Source organism: Eurosta solidaginis, chromosome 3 (assembly GCF_040869045.1).
Source record: "Eurosta solidaginis isolate ZX-2024a chromosome 3, ASM4086904v1, whole genome shotgun sequence".
Lineage (NCBI taxonomy): Eukaryota > Metazoa > Arthropoda > Insecta > Diptera > Tephritidae > Eurosta > Eurosta solidaginis.
This window is the reverse complement of record NC_090321.1, coordinates 215,839,529-215,853,164: the sequence shown is the minus strand read 5'-3', so window position 1 is coordinate 215,853,164 and position 13,636 is coordinate 215,839,529.

Sequence of the window (13,636 nt, the reverse complement as noted above, 5' to 3'; positions counted from 1 at the left end):
TGATGTTGTTGAACAAGCCATGACATTGCTATTATTGGAGCTCTACACATGCTTCCCAGTGTCATTGTTTAGGCGTGCGCTTTCATATATTTACACAAATACATACATATGTACGTACCTACAAAGTATCAAGAAATATGCATCTCAAATGCAAGAGTCAGTACGGCGTCTAGTTGAGGTTTGTACCAAAATCAAAAAGACATACGAAAACAATAAAATGCGTTGTCCACTTATGTTCTAACTGTAAATAGCCACTAAAGAGCAATAACAAAAGAATAACATAACAAAACATTACAACAACACATTTGCATGCATTCATTTAAATCGTCGTTACACAAAAGTGCGGAAGTACCAAAACACCTAACGGTGGACAACAGTTACAAACAACTTGCGCTCCCAAGCCCCTTTTCTAAATGTGCACACCTCAGCGCGTCGAAGCTTAATGCTAACAAGACCTACATGGAATATACAGTCACTCACAGTGAGAATGGGATGACCTGTTCTTAACATAATTTTGGGAGTAACCATTTCCGAATCAAAAATACAACTATCTGGATAGCAGTCCAAAGTGCCCTTCCTGAGGTGGTTATCGTCATAACGCAATCTCTAAACTTCAAGGAGAACACCTTAGAAGGCTTCCTGCAGGGCATTTGTACGGATTGATGTTATGCTCAGTAGGAAGATCGTCAATTCAATTTTGGGAGCGGACTCGATATGTAATTTGAGTACTAGGAGCAGCACTCAAGGTAGCGTGCTGTCGCCTCCCTTATGGATACTGGTAGCTAACAATATACTGGAAATATTCAGAGCAAAAATACCAAGGTACTCGCATACCATTGAAGTCCCTTTTATCATGTATGAAGTTATGGAAACGGCATTTGCGGCATTTCGCGAAAGGCAGAGCAAAACGCACTGTGGGTGAATCCAACTTAAACCGAGCATGTAACTAGAAAAATAAAAATTCTCTTAGGCACTGAAGACGAACCAACATCGAAAATGTATTGTCCAAATCCAGTTTTGACAATTGGAGAGAGCTTGCTAAGTGAAAGGACATTAAAGTGTACAAGGACTGCGTGGCTAGCGTCTATAGGGTATCTGAGTTTGTTGCTCTGCTGAGCTTCTGTGCACAGCAATATCCAAGGAAAAACTGTTGAGGTGGCCGGAAAGGATTCCGAAATGGATAAAAACAAAGCTCGGTATGAAATTTGTAATACACTATAAGGGCAGTGAGTTTGTTGTAGACTAACCGCCATGATCCCAATTTCCTTATGGCCATCACTGGGCACTGTACTCTTAAATCGTTGTTTTGACGATGCCGCATCCAATAAGTTCTATCTATGGATAAGGACACAAACGAGCGGTACTCAATACTTGCTTTACAAATATCCAAAACAACAGATAAGACGAATCAGATTTTTGAACGCAGAGTTTCTCGGCACTCTGGCGGAGGTAAGAAAGGTGGACTTTTCACTCCTACTCAAGTTTAAATCGAGAAGTAAGAGCTTTATTTAAAACTTATTAGGAAATATCTGATAAAAGCAATGTGGCCTCACCTGGCCAACATCGACGGACAATAAAGTGAGACGGATGGTGGAAATATGGCTCAACCGAGAGTGATTGGGGTGTTGAGATATTTTCAGAAGTATTTTGTCAATCACTTAAGTGCGCTCTGACTGTCAATTCAGTGATTTTGAATTTATATTAGCCAGCAGCTCAAACTCCTCGCGCTCAGACTCTGACCTTTCCGCTTTTTATCCAGTAACCTTTCTTCGCCCTTAGTGTCACTTTGTCTTTGGAGCATTATTCGCATACGTGCTCTCAAAATAGACTTCGTAAAATTGGTAAGCATTATCTGCAATCGCTCACGACATAATGTATTTGGTTTCGTGTTTTTCTGTCCCGAGATAGCCCAGTGGAAAAGGAAGAGGCGAAAAAGAGAGGAAGGGAACTAGAGATGAAATGGAAGCGATTTGCGGAAAACGAACAGGAAGGAGGATGCGCATGCCAAGAAGAATAGAAAGAGAAAGAGCATTGAAAAGGAAAAGCATGAAGTAGTTGAAGAGGAATCCAAAAGGGAGAGGGCGACATTACACGAACCGGTGGGAAGTCAGTTGGTTCGCATAACATGACATAGGCAGGAAAGCTTTTGGGCTTCTTCCTGAGAACTTTTCTCTCGACACTCCAAAGGTCATACCATGTTCTCTCGATACTCTCCATAAGCCCGAGCCCATACATCAGTGCTGCCATACATCAGGACAGGTGTGATCAGCGACTTGTAGAGAGTCGTTTTTGTTTGAACAGAAGGAGTCGAAGAGGAAAAAGAGAAAGGAAGTAAGTGGTGGCAGGAAAGGATAAGAAAAGCCGAAAGAATGAGGACGGGAAAAGAGAATGAAAGGTAAAAAGAAGAAGTAGCAGAAGAGAATCGTAGTATTAAGGCGGCAGCTTAAGATATAGGGAGAGGTGGAGGGAAATGGAATGAAAGAAAATAAAAAGAGGTAATGGGAAAGGAAAAACAAAATAGAGCGGACTACATCAAGGCAGAGTGCTAGAACAAATGAGAGGGGAAGAGCGACAGCATTGAAAGCAAGAGCAAGAATAATTTTACATAGTAAAAGAAGGGAGAGCTGGCAAGAAATTGGCGCAGGGCATATGGCTGGAAGTTATATTTATATCGGACTAAGCTGTTGCGAAGCAAGGACGGAGTTTCTCTTAATATTAGTAGAATTTATTGTCCTCCCTCCATTTTGAGTGACTGTATATACGAAATACACATACGCATACTTGAATGGAGACTCTTCTCTAACAGCAGTTTAGGTTGCCGAAAAAAGAAAGCAATGTATAGCTCAAACTAAAACAAGGCTACAACGGCACTTTTAGATACATATTAGCCACAAAGGACATATGCAGATGCATACGTAATGCAAAAAGCGTACAAAGGCCTTCTAAATCCCAAGCTACTCACTTTGTTGGCAAGCTCTATACAGCGTGGTCTAGTTGGCTCAGAAGTGTCTAACAAACGTGCGGGTAATAATTAGCTGTTTGCTGTCACCGTTATACTGAGCACATAACACAAAATATGTGTCTTCCAAATAATGTGCTACTTTTTGTGTTGTTTTTGTTTTTTATTTCTCGTCTTTAATGAAACATTTTATGGCTTTTTGAAAAGCAGGCGGCGGCCCTCAGCGACTTGCCTAGTATTTTGTCTAGTTTTTTTTAAGGTGCGTGGCAAGCCAAATAAAAGGAAATCGTTATAACATACATATGTATATATACACACATTACACACACACACATACTTGCATGTGTAGATGTGTAATCACATATTTCATGGCAATGACAAATAATGTATGGCCTGTTTTGTGAGCAACAAAATATCACTTGAACAAAGAAATTCTGAAATATTTACACACACACACATACACACGCGCGTTTACATAAAAAGTCTACAAATATTAGATGACGTACGTTTGTCTTCTTTCGCTAGAATATGTTGAAAGCAAGTAAGCAAAAAGGCAGGCAGTCTCGGCTGCTGCTGGTGGTCATTGCTCATTTTATGCAGCTGCAGTTAAGAAGTGTTACTGTGCATGTGTGTGGCAGAAAAGCCGATGTGCAGTACGACAGGGCGTATGAGTGCTTGCCCGCATTCAATGTTCAATTCACTCGGCTGGTCAGTTTTAGAAATGTACGGAAGTGTAAACATACACTTTATGATAGTTTGACAAACGACTGAATAAGCTCGCACAGATTTAAAAAAATATATCTACTAAGTTCTATCATATATCATTTCTCATGTATTAAAATGGATGTGTGGGGCCATGCAAGTACACCACCGATTTTGGCGAAATTTTGGAAAAGCATTAATTTTTGCAAACAATTCGGGTATGTTTGGCTCAAACTTTTCGTATTCGGGTCCATATATGGGGAAATTGAGGTAGTTCAGTAGAGAGGGAGTGGTAGTGATAGTGGGAGTGAGAGTGGGAGTGAGAATGGGAGTGGTTGGATATTAGGAATGGTGTAAGAAAAAGAGAAATGGGGAAAAAAGTAGAACAGTATGGGATAGAGTGGTAGCGACCACTTTATAAATTTAAACAGAACAATTTTCGGACAGGACAACGTCTCCCGGAAACTAGCCCTTTACATTTTTTGTTTGTTTTGTTTGAAGCCAATGAAGTGCACGCAGTGACACAAAAAGAGTTAGCCTTCGAGAAGCTGTTCACAAAACAGTGAGGCCTCGAAGTGGAAGTAAATTTCTCACTAACTACGTTCCGCTCCTGCGGACACCATTGATTTCCAGTGAGCACTCAGTGGCAACTGGTGTGACAAGGAACGCCGCGCTGCGTTGTAAAAAGAAAGCTATATATAGGACTACGCTTGCCCCCAGCGGTGCAGGGGGCTTAGAATACACCCGCGGCAGGTATGCCTGTCGTAAGAGGCGACTAAAATACCAAATTCAATCAAGGGGTTGTGTAGCGCAACCCTTTCAAGGTGTTGCTAGCGCAAAATATAGCTTTTGCAACCCAATTGTCAACCTTACCTACCCGTTACGAATCCTGTTACTTTAACAGCCGAGGCTTTGGTGATCCCAAATTCCTCAGGGGGTGCGAGGGCTGTATGGCCTTGAAGGTTTCATGTGCTCATACTAAATCGTTGCCGAGATGGTCAGGCTGGTCTCTGAATGGTGCTTGTTACCGGAACGTACTGGAACTGCATCGGACAAAGGACCATCAACATTGATAACACTCCCCAAGGCCTTCGGAGAGTGTCCTTATCGATACAACAACAACAACAGGACTACGCTGCTTACGGGCGTATATGTATGGGAACGTTTCCGTGACGTGAAGGAGGGAAGAAAGACGACTACTTAAAACAAAGAAACATCAGGACGAATGGCATGAGTGCCAGCAGCTTCAGATGCTGTCTGAAGGGAGTCCGAAAATTCTATCAATAAATTTGTCGGGAGGCCCTGGTAGCTTCCTGCAGGAATGATATTGGCGACCTGGTAACTGCCATGTGGGACGCTTAAGTTGTGAACAAATCATTCGACATCTTTTTACAGAATTCGAACCGACTTTTGGCAGAGTAACGAGGAGTTGCCTCTTTCTCTATTTAAGCTACCGCAAAGGTAGCATCCGCCTGTGCCTTCTGAAACCCTATAATGACACAGCACAGACTTCGTCTGATAGACGGTTTGCGCGTTGAGGGGGACGGCGATGATTAGACCTTCATACTACCGATGGATATGTCCAACGAAGCGCCAGTACTCGAAGTCTTCTTGGGTGCTCCACAGGCTGAACCCCAGCTGGCAGACGATTTACGTATCGAGGGGGGCTGAGATGCATTGAGCGTTCTGCTGCTTATAGGCATGCCTAAGAAAAGTACAGTACTCGAGTGGAAACTAAGAGCCTCCTTGGGTTATCCCCAGACTAGCTGGCAGACGATTTTCGTATCGAATGAGGTTGGGTGCATTCAGCTTTATGACTCCTCCTAACCTCAAACCGTCCCACATCAAAAGAGAAAACACCACTAGCCTGTGCTATTGTGCTACTACGGTGTGGTTGGTGGTGCCCAAGAGAAGCCAATACCTCAATATAGCACCGATATCTCCTTTTGGGCTCTGGCTACGGTAGTATAGTGAAGTTTGTGCACAGTCTGATAAGATAAACTTTACCAGCGTTATTTGCGACGGTGTCTTCGGTCACGGCCGAGTTTTTATGCATTGCTTGTTTGCGGAACTTCTGTATGACCGTGGATAGACTTTCAGACTTGAACAAACAATTGTAAAGTCGCGAGGGTTCGGTATATTCTAAGTCGTTTAAATGTAGAGAGGCGACTTCCCCCAGATAACCATCCCACTAATTTGCTAGTTCTTGCCCCAGCAAAAAAATAGTGTTCCCGCTGGCATATCGACGTCCTGGAACCCACAACATCTTTCCCGTGTCCAGTTTATGTAAGTAGACAGCCCCGGCAGGACTCTGCAACAATCTACAAATCTGCTCGGATATAGATTATCCAATACATCCGCTTTGAATTGATTTCAAACTAAATAAAATTAAATTAAATTATATGTTTCTCTCTAAGTTCTAAAGTCCTTTATTTATCAAACCTTCTTCTTCTACTTATGCTCATTGTTTTCCTATTGAATATCAAAAGAGTGCCAACTTGCACTTGAACCACGTGCGGTTAATTTTTTTCACTTCACTTTTCTGCCCTTTTCACTCCATTAAGAAAAATGTCTTACATCATTCGCATGTTGCTTTCATTCATTTCCACAACGTCCTTGCTAGCAATGGCTGGTATTGCCGTTAGTATTGTGTCTTTGACGCTGTCAACTGTATACTGACTATTGTCATGCCATAACGTATTGTCAATTTGTATATTTCCATGTGCGTGTCATGCATATTCAACTAAATATTTTTGTTGGCATGTTAAGACATACGAACACAGTGTTGTGCAATATAATAGCAGCGCTTAAGGAAAGTAAGAAAAGTAAGAAAGATGAAATTTTATTTATACATCACAACGAAAACATTAACGGAATGCTTCGGCAATAGCTTCGTAATAGCCCGGGGATAGTTTCGAAATGGTCCTAAGATAGTCCTGAGATTGTTCCGTAATAATTTCTTAAACAATAACAAACTTATCCTGAAATAGTTCAGAAATTATCTTAAAATGGTGTCAAAATAGCCTCGAAATGATACTTAATCCTTAACCGAAATGACCATGAAAACAAACCTCGAAAATCTTCCCAAAATGATCGTGTTCGGGTATGGTTTCTGGATCGTTTGGGCTTTGCTGATTCTGAAAAGGTCACCAAATTATCCGGAGATAGTACCGAAAGAATTCCCGAACATTCCTATATTGTCGGGAGAACGTCGCGAAATGAGAATGAAAACATTACCGAAATGTTAGGAAGATGGCTCTACTATTATCCGCAAATAGCCCCAATATGGAACCAAAATGGTCCCGAAAGCGTTCCGAAGTGCATTTTAAAACAATCCTACAATAGGTAAATATTTCAGAGATAGTTATGAAATGATCACGAAATGGTCAAATAATAATCAAAACGTGATTCCAAAATGATTTGGCAGCAATCCGAAAATGTTTCTGGAATGATTCAAGCAATTCGGCGATAGTACTTAAACGACCCTGAAATAGTCATCAGAACGAAAACATCGCTGTAACGTTTCACTGATGGTTACAAAATTGCCCGTAGACAGCCTCGATATGGTCCCAAAATGGTGCAAGAATCGCTCCGAAATGATTTTTAAAAACAATCCTGAAACAATTCCGAAATATTTTAGAGATTGTAGATCCCAAAATTATACTGCAAACATCCCAGGAATATTAATGAAAACAATTACGAGATAATACCGAAAGCAATTTTGAAATAGTCCCGAAATTATCCGAAGACAATCCCTGATGACAATGAAATATGTATCTCTGAATTGATTCCAAAATGGTCTGAAAAGAATCTGGAAGTTTTCCTGATATAAGCAAAACTACCATAACAATCCCGAAATGTTTTTGAGATGGCCTTGAAGTAATACTAAAACGATCCGAAAACATTCCTGAAATGTTTTTTTCGATAGGCCTACAATTATACGGAAATTATCTCAAAATTGTCCAAAAACAATGCTGAAATGTTTTAGAGATATGCCTTAAATTATCCGAGCTAATAACAAAGTGATCGCAAAAATCCAAAAATAATCGCGAATTAACCGTGAAATTGGCCTGAAGTGATTCCAAAATGATCCAAAAACAATCCTGAAATGTTTTTGTATTGGACCTGAAATTATCCTGAAAGCAATCCCAAACTTAACCCGAAGTAATTGTAAAAGTCCGACGACAGTTCCGAAACGTTTCTGAGGTAGCCTTGAAGTGATTCCAAAATGTTCCGAAAGCATTCCTGAAATTTTTCTGAGACAGGCCCGGAATGACCCCGACAGCAATCCGATGTGATCGCAATAATATGATGACATCGCCGAAATTTCTTTGAGATAGCCCTGAAATAGTTCTAAAATTATTCGAAAACAATCCTGAAATGTGTTTGTGATACAGCTGAAATGATATAACACCGAAGTGATCGAAAAAATACGCAGATAATGCCGAAATATTTCTAAGTTAGTCCCAAGTGATTCGAAAATGACCCGAAACCCAATCCTTAATCGTTTCTGTGATAGACCTGAAATGATTGCGAATACGAGCGATCGCAGAAATTAGATGACAATCCAGCACTGTTTCTGAGTTAACAGTCAAGTGTTTCCAAACTGATACGGAAACAATACTGAAAAGTTTTTGTCGTAGACCTGAAATATTCCCGTAAGGGAACCCGAAATAGTTCCGAAGCGAACGCAAAAATCGGAAGAAAATTGCTAAATGGTTCAGAGATAGTATTGAAGTGATTCCAAAATGAACCGCAAACAATCCTGAAATTTTTCTAATATAGCTCTGAAGTAAGCCCGAAAACAATCCCGAAATGACTCCTTAAAATCCCAAAGTAACCCGAAAACAGTCAGTTCTGCAATAGACCTGAAATGATTCCGAAGACGATTCAGAACTGATTTCGAAAGGATCGCGAAAATCCTATGATAATTCCAAAGGGAACCTTGAAATGTTTTTGCGATAGATCGGAAATGATCCCAAAACGCGATGCCGAAATAGTCACGAAGTGATAGCAGAAATTAGATGACAATCTCGATCTGTTTCTGAGTTAACAGTCAAGTGATTCCAAACTGATACGGAAATAATACTAAAAAGTTTTTGTCCCTAAGTAGTTCCGAAGCAATCGCAAAAATCGGAAGAAAATTGCGAAATGGTTCAGAGATAGCATTGAAGTGATTCCAATACCAATGATCCGAAAATAATCTTGAAAATTTTCTAATATATCTCTGAAGTAAGCCCGAAAACAATCCTGAAATTATTCCTTAACAGTCCCGAAGTGACCCGAAAACAGTCCCAAAATAATTGAGGTAATCCTGAAATGATCATAAAATAGACCTTTAAAAATCTCATAGCAGGGAAAGTTTTTTCGAAGCACAACACTGTATGTAGGCGCATAGCTAAACACGTGGGTGCATATGGCATATAAACGCGTCCTTCGCAGTTTTTGCGCTTTTTGCGTTGTTTAACCGCAGCCAGTTGAACAGTTGATCGAATGCCGGTAGCGAGTTGATTTTGTTAGAGAGCGCGTGAATATCGAATATTTGATTTTACTTAAGTTGTTAGTCTTAACAAAGCAACACATACAACGGGCAATAACAAGAAACTTTGCGGTGAAGCAACAGTAGAAAAAAGCACCGAAAACAGCAAACTAGCAAACAAGCAAGCAACAATAACAACATAGCTCAAAGGTCCTCAACAAATGTGCGCGAGGACAATATGAAGTAATAAATTTCCGGTTAGTGTACGCTTTCAAGTGGCTATCTCGTACACTTGCTTACATACACACATATATATATTTGGTCTATGCTTCTTTTCTAAGCTAGGACTTGTGGTCGCTGCTATTGTTTGCTGTTTAGTTTGACGTCAATTTGTGTGTAAAAAAGTGTGTGCGAGTTAGGGTAAGTTTTTTTTATATCAACAGTTTTGACAGAAGTGCTCGTTTTGAATAAAGTTGTCGATAAAAAAGTTTTGAATATTTGCAGCTTGTTAGACTTTGCATATTGTCGATGTCAATTCAATTTACGCAAAGTAGGCGGACAGAGTGATAAATTTTTGTGCAAACATACATACATGTGCATTCAAAGTGTGTGCAAGTGGCTGACCAAATAATACGCGAGTATGTTTGTATGTAGCAATGTGCAGTTGCTTTGTGTGTGTGTGAGCGGCCAATGTAAATTTGTCATGTTAGACAAGTTAGTTGTCATGTTGTGGGAGTTGTACGTACGCACCCTCTTAAAGTATCTATGCGTGTTTTACGTTGTCATTAGAGATATTTATCGCTTTGGGGGTACGTGTCGTATGAGTAATATAATTTTAGAAATTTTGACATGCGTTAAAATGTATCCGATTTGTATGCGACAATTGTATGGGAAAAATGTATTTGATTCACAAATAAACAAAAAACTAAATGCTAAATAAATGCCAAATAGGAATTCCCGTTAGTAAATCAAAAGGCTTCAAAATTTGTACTCCAAAACAAGAGGTGGGTTTTTAACACCAATTTGGGTCAAATGGCTTTTGTAGTTTGCTCTGAATATTTGTGCTAACCGTTATAGCTTTTGCCAAAAGAATTTAGTGACCCTTGTGTAATTAAAGCGCTTTTCATCACTTTAGTTAGACAGATACTAGAATACGGATCAATAGTCTGGAATCCACAATATCGAGTTCATGCAGATAGACTTGAATCAATACAAAATCAATTTCTACTTTTTTCTTGTAAGGAATTTTCAGTGGGACTCTGCGTATCCTCTTCCGCCTTATACTAGTCGGTTGAAGCTTATCAATCTTCCAACTCTTGCAAGTCGTAGAGAAATGCTAGGCGTTAGATTTATGACTAAGCTCCTGAATGGATTGATTTCTAGCCCAATTATTTTAAACGAAGTAAACTTTATGGTCCCATCGCGAGTGTCAATACATTAAAAACCTCTTCTTTTGAGGCAGTGTAGAACTAACTTCGAATTGAATAAACCTTTTCGATGTTTGTGTCATGATTTTAACACCCATTCTAATTCATTTGATATAACGGATTCACTTTTTAACATAAAGAAAACTGTCTTATCCTATCTTAACTCGTAACAAAAAAAAAAAAACAAAACAATGGAATAAACTAAAAATGTTCTCTAATTTAACAATGTGTAGTATAAGTATAATTTCTAACTGTTATGTAATTTCCAACTGTTATGTATAGTACTCAGCTGATGATTTTTATTCTGTCGCTGAGCAGATTTAGATCTCAACAACTCGGCAAAAACAAAAACAAAAACAAATCCGCGCGTCATGCGGATGCGCCCCTCGTGCCGGTCGGACGGGCTTTGGAGGGTATTAATCCTTTTTTTTTTTATATTATTATTATTATTATTCGCAAGCTACCCTGCGAGAAAGAAGCTTACAGCAAGTTAACTATAAATTGGCGGTAACAAGTCAAATAAAGTAATGCGCTTTTTTGAAAAGAATTGGCTACTTTTGTACGAAAACAGCCAATAAAGTCAGAGGTGGCATGACAAACAAAGAGTAGTAGTAGTTGTTGTTGTTGTAGCGATAAGAACACTCCCCGAAGGCCTTGAGGAGTGTTATCGGTGTTGATGGTACTTCGCCGGATGCAGATCCGGTACGTTCCGGTACCAATCCCGACCATCTCGGGAACGATTTGTTATGACCTCATGCGACCTTCTAGGCCATATCGCCCTCCCACCCCCTAGTAAGTATTGAGATGTGGTTATTTCTATATCAATTCTGCATGACTACGAAAAATAATTGGCCAAATTTTTTTAGTTAGTTAAAAGATATCTAAATTGCGGAATCCCTTCTTTTCTGATTCGTCAGAAAGATTTGTTGTAAAATTATTTGCGACAAGAGCAACACCAATAAAAATGTCAGATAATAAAATATAACTAACAAAAATACCGCTAAAACAAAATCGATTTGTCCGAAATTTCCACAGAAAATTTCAAGAGTATTTTAAAAATCGCTTTGAGTTTTTAGATATTATTTTTATTTAGATATTAGATATATGCCGAACTTTTCCCTAATATATCCTGAGCACTTGTAGATTTGTAGACAATTTAATCAGACAACGTTGGTTTATAATGGCATCATGGACTCGAGATAGGTATAAAGTTCGTTATATCAAAATTATGAGCATAGAAAACGATATTTGTTTGAGCCATGTCTGAAATATACAGAGAAATCACTCCCAACGAACACCTATATTAGGCGGATACCTTCCTTGGCTGGACAGTTTTTCAGGTACATACAAGGAAGTTTTGTTAATTAATAATAAATTGTTAATTTTTAAAATAGCACTAAAGCGGTGAATCGGATTAAGGAAACATGTGAAATAGTGGTTTCGTGCTTCATTAGATGCTTAATTTATTATCAGCTTTACGTAAAGTTAACTATATTCTTATCTATCGTTTGAGTGAAATTGGTTCCCCTTACGTTATCGTATAACACGATTCAGGGCCAGGTATAAAAAGCTCTCTACTTCGTATCACTCTTACGTAAATTAAAAGTCAACCTTCCAGAATGGCTGATACCCCAACTTCAGCCATTCTGGAAGGTTAAACTAGGCAGTCGGTAAGGACCTAACATAAACTGAATGTTCCCATAGGTTTACCCGAAGTTTATTTGACGACCAAACTAAAAACCCTTTCAACAACCATACGTACTCTTAGAAAATACTAGAAATTTTGTAGGGCCTATCCCTGGTAGCTGCTTTCAGACCTGAAAATAACATTTTACATGATTTTTGATACATTGAAACCCTACGCGTAGTTTCACATTTTTCCAGCTTGGTTGATCATGTCTCCTTCCCCTTTTCGTTATCATCTATGTCAATATGACCGGAGCCATATAACGGTTGGAATTTCTTCCTTTTCCAATTATTGCAAGTGCTAAATTACACTCTATTCCTCTTCTAGTTGTTGTGCTATGCGAGATTATCGTCTCAAGAACCAACTGGTTGTCAATACAACAGTTTTCTTCCAGTATCTGGCACAGTATTTCATAAACCATCCCGGTTGCATTAATTTTGTTTTGTCATCGTATACGTGTACCCTTCTACCTCGATTGAGGATCTGAGATCTCCATCGAAGGACTGGTTACATACTTTTTAGAACAGTGTAATAAATAATATAAATATAGTATAAAAAAACTAAAAAGCATGCAAATATGGTGCCGTTTTAGTATATACAAACAGCGTATATATTTGATGTTGATAGCACTTTAGCACAGAGGTTCGTGTCTATTAAGCACAACTCTTTTTGTAGCGAGTTATTTAACCACTGCAGCGTGTCTTCACTAATGTGTGGAATAATGGTATAAGTTGAGTTACACCGTTTTTCCATAAATCAACTAATAAAAAGAGTACGATTACATACACATACCATATTAATCTTAGAAAATAATAGTGATATTTAAACAAGGATATTAGCTTCATTTATGGAAAAACGGTATAACTCTCTAATATAATTTTGCAGTAGTGAAGCATCGAAATGGTATGAAAATATATTCAATGTCGTAGACCAGAAAGAACTGAAAAATAAAAGAATTGAAGTGGTTTCGAAAACGTCTAAGCAGACAGAGAACTCCATTGTTAAAAATGATTGAAGTAGTAAAAAAAAATATTGCTAAAAATAACAAAAAGAAATAACAAATAGTTATAAGGATTTCTAAATAATAGAATATAATGTATTTCACAATGGTTATTAATGTATCAACTATTTTGTTTAATAAAGTATCTCAATCAAAATATTTGATATTCGATCTATGGAATAACGGTATAACTCAAAAAAAAAAAAAGAAATAAATCATCAATTTTCTAATAAAATTATGTATCTTACCAAAGAATCATACTATCTAAAATCTTACCAAGTAGAATTACTATAAATTTATTTTTACCTGTATTTTTAAGTTTTTTTTCACTTTTCTCAAAAGGTTGATTTTTGAGTTATACCGTTATTCCACACATCCCCCC